This window comes from Strongylocentrotus purpuratus, unplaced genomic scaffold, assembly GCF_000002235.5.
Source record: "Strongylocentrotus purpuratus isolate Spur 01 unplaced genomic scaffold, Spur_5.0 spur5_scaffold_13, whole genome shotgun sequence".
NCBI lineage: Eukaryota > Metazoa > Echinodermata > Echinoidea > Camarodonta > Strongylocentrotidae > Strongylocentrotus > Strongylocentrotus purpuratus.
This window is the reverse complement of record NW_022145598.1, coordinates 31657878-31676070: the sequence shown is the minus strand read 5'-3', so window position 1 is coordinate 31676070 and position 18193 is coordinate 31657878.

Sequence of the window (18193 nt, the reverse complement as noted above, 5' to 3'; positions counted from 1 at the left end):
CAATATTTGCTGGTCATTTGAAATCACCAGATTTCAGCGGGTTTACGCTTTCACAACGAAAAACTTCTCCATGACCATGTTTCTGCCCTTGCGCGATCGCCTCCAGCTCCAGAAGACATGGCGCGGCAGCGTGCACACGTACCGTTACTAACGGGGCAGTAGGCCTATAACCACTGCTGACGGCGGTACTGCACGTACTGCGAGCTGAATCGGTAATAATCCCGGTGTGACCGCGTAGAATGTAACCCGCACCGATCGTCCGACTTTTAGAGATCGATCGAGAGCGGACGATCGGTGCGGATTTAATCCGCGCGCGCCTCAAATGTCTGACGGACAATCCGTGCGGAAGAGGTCTCGCACCAATAGTCCGCCTGCCGCACCGAATGTCCGTACTCTAGTCCACACGTATACATAGTCAATATAGTGGAGGCTGTTAGGGCTGAATAGGGGTTGTTTGGTGCAGATTCTTCTAAAAGCACCAAATTTGGCCCAGAGGTAGATTATGAAATTACCACACTTTTACGATTTCTTCCGGACGCCAAGAAGGGCACCCTCTGGGTATGCCATATTGGGCAAATCCAAAATGGCCGCCATCTGAGTTAAAGGTTGTATGATAATAGTTTATATATTTATGGCGTTTGGGGGGTCAGAGAATCTGATTTTGATGTTCTTTCATCGACTTGAGGTCTCCTAGGGTCTGCCATACTGGTCATATTGGTCAAATCCAAAATGGCCGCCATCTGATAGTTACACTGTCACATCAAGTGTAGTTACGAAAGGAAATGGGCTAGTATGATAACAGTTAATAAATCTGTGGGGTTTTGGGGGTCAGAGAATCTGATTATGATATTCTTTCATCAATTTGAGATCTCCTTGGGGCTGCCATACTGGTCATATTGGTCAAATCCAAAATGACCGCCATCTGAGTTAAAGGTTGTATGATAATAGTTTAAATATGTATGGGGTTTTCGGGGTCAGAGAATCTGATTATGATATTCTTTCATCGATTTGAGATCTCCTCGGGTCATACTGGTAATCTTGGTCAAATCCAAAATGGCCGCCATTTGATAGTTACAGATCAATAGTAGTTACAAAAGGAAAAGAGCTAAAATGATAAAAAAAAAAAAAAAAATTAAAACAATTATATAGTAAGGGGGTTTTCTGGGTCAGAGAATCTGATTATGATGTTGCTTGTATCAATTGCAGGTCTCCTTGGGGCTGTCATGCTGGCCATATTGGCCAAATAAAAAAAATGGCCGCCATCCGAGTTAAAGGTCAAGCGTAGTTTCAAAAGGAAAAGGACCAGTATGATAAAAGTTGATGAATTCATGGGGTTTCCGGGGTCGGATAATCTGATTATGATGTTCTTTTATCAATTTTATTTCACCATCCTGTCCTTTAAGGCTACAATGAAGTCCATTTCCTGGTTGAAGAAGATGAGGGAAGATGCGCCAAATTCACACTTGAGTGGGTTTAAATCTTGCCCTGCGCCCATATGTTTCATCAATATGCAAACTTTCCTCTGTGAAATCCATAATAAATTCGTTTTCGAGGATTGGCAAGGAAAATAGATAAACAGTAGAAACAGACCATGAATAAAGAAATAAACAGCTCGTTCAATATGTTTTGAAGCATTATATTCAAAGACCCGGACAGCTTTATCTTTATTATCCATATAAATAACGTCTAAAATCACTGTCAGACGGGAGATAATACCAATACGAAATGCATTAAGCAACGTCTAGACATAAAGGTCGAATCTCAACTTTAGTTTTCTCATACTTCTTTACATTTCGAAGCGTTACATGGGATCTTAATCCTCTTTTCTACATACATCAATGCCCCCATATAAGCATACTTTGAATCTGGTCACGCTTCGAAAAGTTCGTGGCCTAGCATTTTGCTTCTGTTGATGATCAAATAAAGAAAGCACCCTTTATAGATCAGGGAGAGTGTCAACAAAGCACGAAGTAGGAGCAGTGCAATTTAAATATCCAGGGATGGATAAGAGTTTATTTCAAAAATGAAATGAAAGGGTTATTTTATTTTCATGAGTCCTTTCACTTCATTGAAGAAATAACCTCTCTTTATATCTTATAGACACTTTCTCTTGAAAGTCAAATAAACTCGAGACGAGAGCATCCTGGGGCTCCGCCCTGGAACCCCCGGTAGGGGCTCTTCCAGGCCCCTAACGCTGTGCCATATTGTACAGATCCATTAGAAAACAAAATAAGCCCAATAAATAATTTGTATATATATATATATATATATATATATATATATATATAGTTCTCCTATGCAAACTTCCTCTGTGAAATGCATACTAAATTCGTTTTGGAGGGTTGGCAATGAAAATAGATAAACAGTAGAAACAGACCATGAATAAAGAAATAAACAGCTTGTTCGATTTGTTTTGAAGCATTATCTTTGAAAACCCGGACAGCTTTATCTTTATTGTCCTTAAAAAATAACTTCTATAATCACTCTGAGATGGAATAAAATACCAAAACGAATTGCATTATGCAACGTCTAGACATAAAGGTTGAATCTCAACTTTATTTTTCTTATTCTTCTTTTAAATTTCGAAGCGTTGCATGGGATCTTAATCCTGTTTTTTCTACATACATTAATGCCCCCATTTATAGCATACTTTGAATCTGGTCACGCTTCGAAAAGTTCGTGGGCTAGCATTTTGCTTCTGTTGATGATCAAATAAAGAAAGCACCCTTTATAGGGTGGTGCCAAACGTCATCGCAAGGGATGACGTCAGGGAGAGTGTGAACAAAGCACACAGTAGGAGCAGTGCAGTTTAAATATCAAAGGATGGATTAGAGTTTATTTCTAAAATGAAATGAAACTGTAAGGGCTATTTTATTTTCAAGAGTCATTTCACTTTATTTAAGAAACAACCTCTCCTCATATCTTAGAGATACTTTCTCTTGAAAGTTAAATAAACTCGAGACGAGAGCATCCTCGGGCTCCGCCCTGGAACCCCCGGTAGGGGCTCTTCTGGGCCCCTAAAGCTGTGCCACATTGTACGGATCCATTAGAAAGCAAAATAAGCCCAATAAATCATTTGTATATATATATATATAGTTCTCCTATGCAAACTTCCTCTGTGAAATGCATAATAACTTCGTTTTTGAGAGTTTGCAATGAAAATAGATAAACAGTAGAAACAGACCATGAATAAAGAAATAAACAGCTTGTTCGATTTGTTTTTAAGCATTATCTTTAAAAACCCGGACAGCTTTATTTTTATTGTCTTTAAAAAATAACTTCTATAATCACTCTGAGATGGATTAAAATATCAACACGAATTGCATTATGCAACGTCTAGACATAAAGGTGAAATCTCAACTTTATTTTTCTTATTCTTCTTTTAAATTTCGAAGCGTTGCATGAGATCTTAATCCTGTTTTTTTCTACATACATCAATGCCCCCATTTAAGCATACTTTGAATCTGGTCACGCTTCGAAAAGTTCGCGGCCTAGCATTTTGCTTCTGTTGATGATCAACTTTCGATTTGTTTTGAAGCATTATCTTTAAAAGCCCAGACAGCTTTATCTTTATTATCCTTAAAAAATAACGTCTATAATCACTCTGAGATGGAATAAAATACCAATACGAATTGCATTATGCAACGTCTAGACATAAAGGTCGAGTCCCTGGGGACTTGGATCACGATAATGCCGATAATACTTTACCGATGACCAGATTTCAAGTAAATTTTACTATAAAGAACCAATTCCGACATTCAGAAATGATTTCCGGTGACTGTTGTGTCAGATGTGATCATTCACAAAGGAAAGGCCAGCACACTTAAAAATTACAGTTCCTCTCTCAGCTCTCTTTATGTTCATGTGACCTTTGTAAAAGTTCGTTGCCGATTTTGGCGCATGCGGAGTGTGCAATTACGAACTCGCTTATGGATAAAAGAACATCATAATCAGATTATCCGACCCCGGAAACCCAATAAATTCATCAACTTTTATCATACTAGCCATTTCCTTTCATAACTATACTTGACCTGTAATTCAGATGGCGGCCATTTTGGATTTGACCAATATGACCAGTAAGGCAGCCCCAAGGAGACCTCAAATCAATGAAAGAACATCAAAATCAGATTCTCTGACCCCCCAAACCCTATATATATAAACTATAATCATACAAGCGCTTTTCCTTTTGGAACTACCGGCTTGACCTTTAACTCAGATGGCGGCCATTTTTGGATTTGCCCAATTTATTTATTTATTTATTTATTCATGTTTTCTTTATAAAAAGCAGGGTAGTCCCATTCAAGCCGTAAGGCCTGCTTTACAAGGGAGCCCTGCTGTACACAAACAAATTACATTTCAAATATATTACAATACACATACAAATATACAAAATATACAATAATTAAAAACAACATAATATAAACAAACTATAAAACATTTTATACAAATAGGAGATTAGATGAAAATGGAAGAGGAGAGAGAGAGTAAACGAAAGAGAGAGAGAGAGAGAGAGAGAGGGGGAGAGAGAGAGAGGGTGGTAGCAATACTTCATGTATGGCAATATGGCAGTCCCACAGAGCGCCCTTCTTGGCGTCCGGCAGAAATCGTAATAGTATGGTATAATCTACCTCTGGGGCAAATTTTGTGCTTTTAGAAGAATCTGCACCAAAATATCCCTAACAGCCCCCACTAATAAAAGTATAATTATACTTAATGAATGAAACGACTGGATAACCCATATTCAGCTTTGCCAGCTAGCTAGGGACCACACTACAGGTCTTCCCGGCGCGGGTCCAGGGGGAGGGGGGGGGGGGGGGGCGGGGCGAGAGGATCTTGACCCCAAACCGCCAACACAAAATGAAGAGAGAGAGAGAGAGAGAGAGTCAGAGAGAGTCACAGAGAGAGAGAGAAGGTAAAGCGGAGAGTAAGGGAAAGGAAGAAGAGGAAGAAGAAAAGAAAAGGGGGAAAAGAAGGAGATCGGGGGCAAAAGGCCTTCGCCACCCCCTCCCCCCCTCCCCTCAGCAAAAGAGAGATAGAGAGAGAGAGAGAGAGAGAAAGAAGGAAGGAAAAATAAAGGAAAGGGAAAGAAGAGACAAAGGGAAAGGAAGAAGAAAAGAAAAGGGGAAAGAAGGAGATCGGGGGGGGGGCCGCCGAAAGGGCTTTGCCTCCCAGCCTCCCCCCCCCCCCCCAAGCAAAAAGAAAGAGAGAAGGAAGAGAAGGGAAAGAAAAAAGAGAAAAGAGGAGATAAAGGGAAAGAAAGAAAAGAAGGGGGATATCAGTTGCAGTTTTCCCGCCAACAAGTTGGGGATCGGGGGGGGGGGCAAATGGCCCTTGTCCCCCCCCCCCCCCTTCTACAGCAAACTTAAAAGAGAGAGAAAGGATGAGAAGGGAAAGGGAAAGAAAAGAAAGGTACGGGAGATCAATTGTGATGTTTCCCACCTACGCGGTGTGGATCGGGGGCGAAAGGCCTTCGCCTGCCCTTCCCTGGCAAACAAAAAGAGAGAGAGAGAGAGAAGGAAGGAAAGGAAGGGAAAGGGAAAGAAGAGAAAAGGAAGAAGAAAAGAAAAAGGGTGAAAAGAACGAGATTGGGGGCCGGAAGGGCCTTGTCGCCCATGCTGTTGCCCCCCCCCCCCCCCCCACAAAACAAGAGAGAAGGAAGGAAAGGGAAAGAAACAAAAGAAGAAAAGAAAAGAAGGAATATCAGTTGCAATTTTTCTGCAAACAAGATGTGGATCGCGGAGAAAGGACTTTGCCTCTGCCCCCTCCCCGACCACCCCCCCCTCCCCGCCAAAAAAAAAAAGAGAGAAAGAAGGGAAAGGGAACGAGAAGAGCTAAAATGGAACACAAAAGAGGAAGAAGAAAAGAAAAGGGTGAAAAGAAGCATAGATCAGTTGCGATTAATCCCACCAAAATCGCGTGGATCGGGGGGAGGGGGCGAAGGGCCCCTGCCACCCTCAGCAAACTTAAACGAGAGAGAGAGAGAGAGAGAGAGAGATAGAGAGAGAAGTAAGGGAAGTGAAAGGGAAAGAGGAGAGAAAGGGACAGAAAACAAAGAGGAAGAACAAAAAAGGAATTAGGGAAGATCAGTTGCGATTTTCATTGGTTCTTCTATCATCATACAATTATCGTTGTACAAATGATATATATTCATTTATTTATTCCTGTTTGATAACAAAAATATGAATATGAACTCATAAACTCATAACAGCAACAAAATTAAATGTAGGAGGAAACTATCTTGCTAGGAGCAAGAAGCGCAAAAATGATCATTAATATAATTCATATTGTTTAATTACATCTTGTGAAATAGTATGCATTCAAGCTTTGGGGATTTTTTGTTGGTGTATTTGTATGAAAGAAAGCGTTTGAAGCTTATTATGCACATGTGGGACACGCACGGCCAGGCACTATAGTGTAGGAAATCTTCAAATGTTAATCAGGTATATGACTAAAATTATTTGTCTGTTGCCTTACGAAAAAGTTTATATTTAGTCAGGCCTGAATTGAGTCGCAAAACAATTATTATTTTAAAAGGAAAAAAAACATATTTGATGACATTCGAAATTCCCCAATAACCAATACGATTGGAGAGCGAGTACTCGTTTTGTTTTTCTTCAAAACTTACTCAACTATAAATAGCTGGCCCGGATACTTGAGCCTCTCACAAAACGCAAGTATAGGCATGACGTGTCGTCAGTGGCGTCGCTAGACCTTTTTCAGTGGGGGGGGGGGGGGGGGGGGTATAGAGGCCAACGATTCCCGACAAAACAAGCCACCAATTAATTACCGACAAAATTAAATGTTCCGATATCTACAAATTTACCCTATAAACCCAGGGCCAAAGGCTAAATTGTTATGCGCAAATGGTAATTTTCGTCCACGACATAAATATACAAATTATTTCGTCAACTTAGTAAGCATTATAGCTATATATTTTAATGCAGGCGCGTAGAAAGGATCTTATTTTAGGGAAGGGCGGTATTGAGCAAGCGAATCACTTAAAGAGCGCGCAAAGCGCTCTCTAGGTGGGGGAGGGGATGGGTGAAAGGCATCCCGCGCGAAGCGCAGTAGCTTAGACGTTCCATTAAATTATTATGAAAAGAAGACGATTTGTTGTACCGTTCTCGACTCTTAATCCTTGTCTGAATTCAGTTTCCCCATCCCACACGAAGCGCGGAGGCTTAGACGTTTCATTATATTATTATAGAAAGAAGACGATTTGTTGTATACCGTTCTCTACTCTTAACCCTAATTGTCTGAATTCAGCTTCTCCCCCTCTCGCGCGAAGCGCGGGAGCTTTGACGTTTCATTAAATTATTAGAAAAAGAAGACGATTCATTGAACCGACTCTAAATCATTATCTGAATTTTCAAAAATGTTTCTTTGTCCGATAAAAAGTCACAGTTCTAAGGGGAAAAAATTGCTGGCCGACCGACATAAAAAAAAAATACCACCGACTTCAACCCCACACCCCCCCCCCCCTTTAGCGACGCCCCTGAATGTAGAGTGGCCTGAGCGGGTAGGCACAGGGCGTGGTTCTAAACTTACAGAGACACTTCGATGAAGACACCCTTATTTCATGATTGCGTGTGTTGAACTGCCATGGGCTTTACAACTTTAAACCTCCAGGGTTTATTTTGCATATATAGGGATTTACATGATCATTAAAAGGAAATAATGAATATTCAAATATCATAGGTAGCAAATAAAGGATGACTAACAGAGAAATGAAAACAAACAGATAGGAGAGGATGATCAAGCATAATGATGTGCACCAATCTATAAATGTGAATTACTAAGTAGCCTGTTCACACTACAGCTCTACAATAACAAAGCATTTGTATCCTTACTATTAAGCAGTTGAAGAAATTTATAAAAAAGGCCTACTTGAAGAAATCGTTGAATTATAAGATATTCAGTTTATTTTATTAAGTATGACAAACACACATTTAACACCTTTGGAAAAAATAATACCCCAGGAACGTGAAAAACAAAACTTTTATTGTCACACATGCCTATAATCGGACATATTTAAAAACTGAAATGTGGCACCACCCAAAAATATAATTCTGAGATCCTTCTTTGTCTTTAATTTGCACCTGAAATAAATTCTTTGTTCCTCGTCTATGTCATCGCGGCGAAAAATTTCAGACTTTTCTTCTTTTCATGCAGCCTCAGACAAATGTGCCAAAGAAGTTTTGTCTTCTTGTGTTCCTGGAAACAAAGTTTGGGCAATAGTTTTTAAGTTCAGTTTATCTTTACGAGATTTATATATATGTAATATTAAGCTTTGGTTGAGCTTTCTTTGGGTCATTGTACTTATCAGAGAATTTTTGATCCGTTTCAAGACAGAGAATGTTCTCTCGCAAGTTTCCGTTGTAACCGGGATTGCAAGGTAAATGAGAAGAAGGATGTGAACCTCTGAAAATGATCTCTTATAGATTGGACTGTTGTTGAAAATCTCACAGATTGTTTCAATGTATATTTGATAGGTTTACTCTCATCGTCACACACGTCTTGAAGGCTCGTTAGCTGCCGAGTTAATGCTACAAAGTCAATATCTCCGGCATACACTTCCCTCAACTCATCAGCACGAACAAAATATTGGGGAGGGGGCTCATGATAACCGAGCCCGGCCGAAATATTTTTTTTTTTTTTTTTTTTTGGGGGGGGGGGGGGGGTGGCTCAATGATATCCGGGCTCCTCAATGATATCCGGGCTCCTCAAAAATATCGGGGGGCTCCGTGATGTTATCTGAACCCCACACAAATATCGGGGGGCTCCGTGATGTTATCCGAGCCCCACCAAAAACACTTGGGGGGGGGGGGCTTATGATAGCTGAGCCCCACCAACATATGGGGGGGGGGGGGGGGGCTCAATGATATCAGAGTCCCTCCAAAATGTTTGGGGGTTTAAATGATATCCGAGATCCACCAAATGAATTTTTTGGGTCAATGATATGCGAGATCCGATGTCTGAGCCCCCCTCCCTTCTCCCTAAATAAATACTTATAACATGTTTATATTTGAATGGTACGTCTGTAGATTTTAGGTATACATGAGTTCCATGCCTAGAATATAATCATTGGGGAGGAGGGGGTTCATGATATCCGAGCCCCGCAATAAGTCTCGGGGCGGCTCAATGATATCTGAGCCCACTTAAAATATTGGGGGCTCAATGGTTTCTTAGCCCCTACGGACTCAGTGATATCTAAGCCCCACCAAAAGATTGGGGGGGGGGGCTCAATTAATGATATCTATAAGCCCCACCAAAAATATTGGGGGGGGGGGGGCTCAATGATCTCTGAGCCCCCCCCCCCCCCAATATTTTGTTTTTGTTTGGGGGGCTGTACCCCCCAACCCCGTCCCCCCGGTTCCTAAGCCTAATTACAGTTCAATGAAGTCTACTTTTTGAAACTTAAAGGGATTGGGTAACTTTGTCTTAGGTTCTGAAACAAAAAATCCTGGAATGATAGTTAGGGCTAGTTCTGATCGGAAAACGACCCAAATATCGGAGTATGGCTAGCTGCCCCAGGACCTTGTCCTATATACGGATCAGAGAAAAAATACTTTAAACGTTTCGGGGGGTACTTTTATGACTTTCGGGGGCTCTTTTTGGCATTTCGGGGGCTAATTCACCCCGAGCCCCCATGTATTTTTCCTCCTGATACGGATAAGAAAGTGCCCTGATGGGTCTACTTCTAACTCGTGTTTTTAGCCCTTCTTTCTTTACTTTTTTCTTTCCTTTCTTTTTTCTTTCCTTTCCTTTCCTTTTTTTCAAAGAGGGGAGGGGGCGGTCCATCGCCCTCCGTATATCCGCGCCTGAGTGACACCCACACAAACTAACCTTATTTATTACCGAACAAAAAAATGAAGAAAGAGCCCCTCGACACCATAGGTGTAAGTATTCAGCCAGTTTCTACCCCCCCCCCCCCCACCAAAATAAACTTTAAAAGTGATTTTTTTTCTTTCTAATTTGATACCAGTGATATACAGATGTTGCTGAAATGGCCTAATTTTCCGGGATTTTTCCTCGCTTTTTAGTAAATTATACTTTTTATGCGTTTGTTGGAGAATGACATATATCACAATTTACAGTCAGGCAAGAAATGTGCTTATTTACTATTTAGAGGCCGACATGTCAGGTCCCGCGGAACGGCGGGCTTGGGGGCTCAAGCCCCCCCCCCCCTCCCACCCCCACACTTTTGAAAAAGTATATTAAAGAGCATTAAATAGAAAGAAATAGAAGATAAAGTATGCTCATGTAACCGTAATTAAATGCCCATACCCCTGAGCTAATTCCGGGGGCTCTGCCCCCTGGACCACATCTTGGGCCCTAATCCAGGCCCCTGAATGCTAATCTGACCTTAATTGTAATGCCTAAAACCCCTGCGCTTCCGGGGGCTCCGCCCCTTGGACCATACGCCAATTAGTGACCTGCCAGTGTCATTAATATGGTATTAAAATATGCTCATCTGACCGTAAGTACGAAGCCACGTACAATCGATTACAACAGTAATTGAGGGGCCGATATCACGAGTATGCCTTCATAGAATAAAGGTTTTAAAGAAAATGTTCACTTCTACTTTCAAAAGGACTGGCCCATTTGCTTTAAAAAATTGTAGAGAGTTATTATTATGTAATTTCTAGAAAAAATGCCAACCACATGATTTACAATGAGTCTAAATACATTGATTTGCCGAGTTTCTTCCTTTTATCAAATATACACGTAAAACAATGGGGGGGGGGACAGACTGCGCGGATATCAAACCGCACGGACGATCCGAAAACCCGCATATTATGTCTGACGGACAAACGAAACTGGTAGGACAAACGGCGCGGTCACACCGGCCCCCCACTCAGGTTTCGAAATGACCGCATGCGTGTTGCCAAAATGTCCGGTAAAGGGGTACTTTTCGTGCAACAAAGTCCGGCCCGAGAATTGTTAAAAAAGGGGTGTATTTGACTTTTCACCCGGAGATTTCTTTAAAAAGGGGGTGTTTTTTTCTTCTTTTTTTTCTCTCATCTCTTTGGACTCCTGATAAATTATTCCGAATTTAGGGGGGTACATTGAGCATTCTTCCTGATTTAGGGGGGTCTCCAAGGCAGGAAAATGTTGGCATTCCTCAAATAGGGAGTGCTTTCAAAAAGAGGGAACGAGCATATGCGTACTCTAAATAACACTGAGTGGGGGGGGGGGGGGCGGGGTAATAATAGGCCTACTCATAAAACGAGAAATCTTGCACGCTAATCAAAGTTCCATTTCATTGGTTTAAGGTTTGAAAATTGAAACTCAACATTGTGTTAAAGTTATAACAGAAAAGATAATCTTTATTTTATAATTCCACGGGGGCGATTTTTAATTTTGCAATCGCCCCCGTGAGCAACCTGACGGGGGCGATTATGTAGCTCACGGGGGCGAATCGCCCACCGCCCCCGTGAATTTTGAGCGCTGGTCCTTGGGGACGTTGCGCTTCAAACATTTTTTGTTTATGCATAATTGTTCCTACTATGTATTATATATCAATGTAACCCACTGTATTTTATTACCTGTTAAAAGTTATTTTACATGGTGAATAAAACAAACAAACAAACAAACAAACAAACAAACGAAATGTGCTGACAATCCTTAAAAGCAAATAATAGAGCAAACGAACGTCAATCAAAAGAGATTCCGCTATGTAGTGCACTGTAATGCCAAATAAAATCTTTCATTTTTATTTACGGCCCCTCAGCCATTATGTCATGCTTTGCATTGGACGGGCTCATCAATGGGAGTGTCTTTGCAACAAAGGGCACCTGCAATAAAGTAGAGAGAGAGAGAGAGAGAGAAAGGGGGCTGGATAGGGGGAGCACTTTTGCCCCCCCCCCCGAAAAAAACGCCCCCTCCAAAAAAAGAAAAGAAAAGCAGTAAAGGAGTAAAGATGGTTCGTATTTTTAATCCAAAAGAACATAACAATAATAAATACCTGAATTAAATCACATATAAAATTCCATTCAAAGAAAAGGAAAGTTAAGGATGGGAAAGCGTGTGTGTTTTAGTGTTATAGGGGTGAGAACTGAGAAGACATGAGCCACTGAACGCTGGCGTACTGATGGGGGGGGGGGGGGGGGTCATTTCTTATTCGATACCAGTGATTTACAAATGTTGCTGACATGACATGATTTTCCCTAATTTTTTCTCAATTTTTTTGTAAGTCGTGCTTTTTTAATGTGTTTGTTGGAAATTTAGAAATTCCCAAATTTACAGTCGGGCGAAATATATATGCTTATTTAGAAGCGTTCATGTCAGGTCCTTCAGAACGACTGGGCTCGGGGGCTCGAGACCCCCCTCACTTTTTGAAAAAGTATGTTACAGAGAAAAAGAAAGAAATGAGGTATCAACATTATGCTCATCTGACCGTAATGCAATGCCTAAAACCTCTGAGCTTCAGGGGGCTCTGCCGACTGGACTACACCAATGGCCTTAAAGAGTGCCTCTGGGTGCTCATCTAACCGTAATTAAATACCTAACAAAAACCTGGGATTCCGGGGGCTCTGCTCCCTGGAATCCCCGCCAATTAGTGACCTGCCAGTGTTACAAATATGGTATTTTAACATGCTTATCTGACCGTAATTTAATGCCTAAAAACCCTGAGCTTTCGGGGGCTCATCCCCTTGACCCCCTGTTTGCTCCAAACAATTTCGTGTTAAACAATGGTGTGGTGATCACACCAGCCCCAACATTGAATTTGCCCTGCTTCAGTCCGTTGCTTGAATGATTTTGCAGTGAACCTCATGCGCAAGCCCTGTTGTTTAGAATCAGTAACCGGGACGATGGCGATGAGCGAGTATGACTATGACGTAAGCTACTCATATTGGATCTAAACCAAGATCATCCCCTCTCTGCAGCTCCCTGCCTCTCCCTCTCGCTCTCTCTCTCTCTCGATATCTCTCCCCCTCTCTCTCTGCAAATGACATTCATTGTCAGAAATGCATTACTCAATCATCTTTATGTTGTCTCTCAGCAAATGAAAAACATGAACTGGGAGCGCCATAATTCATCACTCGAGTCACGTTGAACTATTCCACGTATATGATATTTCCTACTAAACTTTTGAAATCACTCTCTGTACAAATTCAAATGCTGTATATCGGATTACATTTTGAGAGTGCCATTTTATATACACGTTGATATCATTATTGAATTATTCGGGTATTCTTCTTTTGATCGATTTGAAACCCATTAGTCCAGGGGCGGCGATTTCTTTCATGACTGGGGGACGAAATGCTAGGGACGAGGGAACAGCGGCGTAATGAGCAAAAACCTTTTTTTGTGGGGGGGGGGGGAGAAAAAAATCCACATCACCATCACTCGTACATGTTACGCAGGCACTGTGGGGGGGGGGGGGGCTAAAGTATTTACGATCAAGTAGAGCAAAGCAAAGTGGAGCGTAAATTGGCGTGGGGTCCAGGGGCAAAGCCCCGGCGGGTGTCAAGGGGCGATGCCCCATGAAGCTCAGTGGTTTTAAGCATTTATTGAGGTCAGATGAGCATATTTTGAATCCTTATTTGTGACACTGGCATGCAGGTCACTAATTGGAATGGGGTCCGGGGGGCAAAGCCCCCGGAAGCTCAGGAGTTTAAGGCATTTAATTACGGTCAGATGAGCAACCAGTGGCCCCCCTTCGGTCCCCTGGTGGGGTCCAGGGGGCAGAGCCCCCGAAGCCCAGGGAAAAATCATGCCATTTCAGCAACATTATAAATAAACCACGTTTAAATTTCATTTAGGGGGAACTGTCCCCAAAGCCCCCCCCCCCCCACCCATCAGTACGCAAGTGCGAGTGAGCAATAGTGAATGAGAGGGGTAAAGGTGACGGAAGTGACTACCCCCTCACAGGTTTTTGAAGTTTTGTTGTATTACAAAATTACAGTCCTTAGCAAAACTACAGTATAAAAACAAGCAATAAACGATTTTCACACTTCAATTTTTTGGAATTTTTTGAACTTTTTGAAGGATATTATGCGAGGTACCGTAGCTACCAAGTGAGAAGATTTTTGCAATTTTATTCGTCTAAACGCTGCACTCTTGGGCCCTCCAGAGCCTAAAAGTGTGTTGCAGTCTTTAGTTAGTATTTGCTATACATTTTTTGCACTTTTTCAAATTTTGATGGGGGGATGATCCTCCCCCCTTCAAAATTTGAGGGGGGACATGTTTACCCCGTCCCCCCCCAGGATAGCCGCCCCTGCATTAGTCTCTCTCTCTCTCTCTCTTCATGGTATATATCTGACGTTTCAACTTTTTTCTCCTACTTCTTTTTGTTCACTTCTGTCTACAAAACGTTGGTTGTTTTGTGTCGTAATTACTGCATGTGAGCACGCACTCTTTCCGTCAGAGTGTCTGTGTGTCTCTACCCCCTTCTTCTTCTTTTCTTCTTTCTCTCTCTCTCTCTCTCTCTCTCTCTCTCTCTCTCTCTCTCTCTCATTCCCTCCCCCTTTTCTTCGTTTTGACCTGTTCTCCGATATGTATTTCTCTCTCTACCTCTCTCTTTCTCTCCCCCTCTCTCTCATTTTTGTTCAGATTCCCCATGCAGTTATCTCTTTCACTTATTATCGCCTGAACTCAGATGATTTTATTCCTCTTCAAAGAATACCTTTCACCACCTATCTAGCTTACCAATACAACCAGGCCCTGTATAAAAAAATGTTGCGATTGATTCAAATCAATCGCAAATTAAACATTTATCGCAACCGTGTACTTCAAAGATAGGAGTTGCGATTAATTTCAAGTTGCGATTGATTTGAATCAATCGCAACATTTTTTGATACAGGGCCTGGTTGTATTGGTAAGCTAGATAGGTGGTGAAAGGTATTCTTTGAAGAGGAATAAAATCATCTGAGTTCAGGTGATAATAAGTTGCGATTGATTTCACGTTGCGATTGATTTCAAGTTGCGATTGATTTCACGTTGCGATTGATTTCAAGTTGCGATCAATCAGAAGCAATCACAAGTCTTTAAAAGACGGGGCCCTGCCTATCTCTATAAATCTACTCTTGAATCGTTGGAAATAGTTTGTATCAAAAGCATTTATCAATATATGCACATACTGTATGTTATATTAAATACGAATCGTGTGACATGTAACTTTAGTCACCGTCAACTGCAAGTTTTACAAGCTTAACATTTTCTTCAAAAAGCACAACACTAATATATAAAGCCATACAATATAATGTTTTATCACGAAGAATATTCAAGAAGATTTGTTTAAAAGTTTTTGTTTCGTAATATTTTGTTATTCAATCACTTCATAAGTGGGGGGGGGGGGGGGGGGGGTGGCCTATTGAGGTTGAATTGTTTAATACATTGTATACTGCTCGAGAAATGACTTGGTTTGAGTCGTATCTTGGTCAATTACACTAGTTCATGCACCCAAAAGAATATTTTCACTACTTTTATGCAACTACGAATAATAACTTAAACCTCATTTAAAATGGAATTTGCAAAGTGATTGTCGAGCCAAATGTATTGTAATTCTTTTTAATGCTTTCTACACGAAAACAGCTTATAAAAGTGAATGGTTCAATAAATATGACATTTTGTATTTCGTTGTGAAGATTCATGCAGAAACGAAAAAATATTAATCTTGAACAGGAAATTCTTACTGCAATTAAAAAATGCTATTGCCCATTTCATTACAGTTGATTCGTTTAAAGTAAGATATATTCAGTAACATCTTTAAATATCAAACAAGCGTACAGAGTTAAAGTGAAATATAAAGTCAGCCTCTTTTTTCTTCTTCTTCCAGTTAAGTGCCGCTTCATGGTGATGAAGATAATCGCACTGGTTTTGTGTGTATATGTGGAGACTTTCACATGTCCTGTCATTCCACATTTTAACTTGTTGTTCTTGTTGTGCAGGTGCATATATACATGTGTAAGTAAAAAAAAAAAAAAAAAAAAACATTCCCAGTCTTGTAGACATTACATCTGCATCCCACTCAAGAAGACCTTGAAGGCCTCAAGAGAGTGGTATTGGGCTGGGTCCTGTGGAAGGTTGTTCCAGTCCTTGCAGGTTCTTGGGAAGAAGGAAGAAGCATAGGTCTGACTACTGCAGTTGAATGTCCTAAAACGAGATCCATGTCCTCTTGTTATTGATGTCAGTTCAGTGAGAAAGGACTGCCAGGTAACGTCGACAAGGTTGAAGCGGATGCGATACAGCATGGCAAGGCGGCTGTGAAGGCGTCTGGTGAGTAGCAATGGCCAATTCAGGTTTTCAAGCATAGCCGTTACACTGGAGGTTTGATTAAAGTCACCGGTGACGTAGCGAGCACACCTTCGTTGGACCATTTCAATCTTGTTGACATTCCGCTGTGTGTGTAGTTCCCATGCTGTTGCAGCATATTCCACCACTGGTCGGACGTATGTAAAGTATGTGGCCTGCTTGATCCGCCGTCTACAGTGTTTAAAGTTCCGTCGCAAGAAGCCTGTCACAGAATTAGCCTTCTTGACTGTAGTATCAACATGACTATTGAAGTTGAGCTTCTGATCGATGTTGATTCCAAGATACTTGGCGGAACTCACTAATTCCAGGTCGTGCCCGTGGATGTTATACAGGCCTAGGATTTGTTTCCTCTTGTTGGTGACTCTCAGAGTCTGGCACTTGGACGGGTGGAATTCCATCCGCCACTTTCTCTCCCATTCCTGCAGCCTGTCAAGATCTTCCTGAAGATTTGTACAATCTTGGACTGATCTGATGCGTCTATATAGCATGCAGTCATCAGCGAAGAGGCGTATGGTTGAGTGCTTGACACTGTCTGGTAGGTCATTGATGTATATGAGGAAAAGCAGCGGGCCGAGAGCACTACCTTGGGGCACTCCAGATGTAATCTTGGCCTCGTGACTACGCTGGCCCTCCAGTGTGACTTGTTGAGTGCGGCCACTAAGGAAGCTTTCGATCCATTTAAGAGTAGTGCCACGTATACCATAATAGTCAGCTTTGAGGAGGAGTCGTCGGTGAGAGACTTTGTCAAACGCTTTGGCAAAGTCTAACAAGACGCAGTCTATCTGCTCTCTATCATCCAGTCCTTTGGCAAGGTCATTGATGGCAAGGATGAGTTGTGTTTCACATGATCTTCGCTTCCTAAAACCATGTTGTGAGTCTGACAACAGGTTGTGATTGATCAGGTGATGTATGACAGCACAATGCACTATGTGTTCACATAGTTTTGATAAGATTGCTGTCAGTGAGATTGGTCTGTAGTTTGCTGGAGATGACTTACACCCTTTCTTGTGGATAGGAACAACATATGCTTTCTTCCAGTAAGAAGGAATTTCGCCTTGAAGTAGGGAGGCCTCAAAAAGCAAACTAATGGCAGGTGAAATCTGATCAGCTGTCACCTTGAGGAGTCTAGCAGAGATGCCGTCTGGCCCAGTAGCTTTATGTGGCTTCAGTTTCTTCAACAATTTCGCTACACCTGCTCGGCTAACTGATGTATCATCCATGGCTGGATAAGGACTGGGTCCCAGGTCTGGTACAGCTGTGTCATCATCATCAGTGGTGAACACCGAGGCAAACTGCCTGTTCAGGATACTGGCTTTCTGCTTCGGGTCACAGTGAAGTATGTTGCCTTCCTTCAATGGTGCTACTCCCATGTGATCACAGCGCATGGTTCTCACAAGGGCTCCAAGGCGCATGGTTCTCACAAGGGCTCCAAGACGCTTGTTGCAGATATGATTATGATTACATGTGCGTTAGCAAATTAGAATACTTTCATTGCATAATCTAAGAGTTCTAAAATGTATGTAAAATGGAGTAATGATGCTGACTGCGTGTTTTTAATATAATTGCTTCAGGATCGTAAAGCGCAATAAAACCCTGTTCTATTTGTCAGATTAACGAATCTCCTGGATAATAAATACTATTTCATATTAGGAATTCCGGACCTTTAGACAAAGTTGCCTTCGAAAAAATGACAGTTTGGACTAGATAATGATAACAATGATTGTAATTTGATTTATATAAAGCATCAGATATTGTAAATAGTGAAGCTTCAAGTTATTTCAGTTCGGAGTAATGGACCCTTGATAAAAAATTGTTCTTGTTCAGCATGTACTTAAAAACCTTCTGGCTCTTCGGCATAAAAAGTCATGTTAACATGGTTTATGCCTATATACATCAAATCAATAAAGGTTTTATTCAAACATGTATCGCAGCG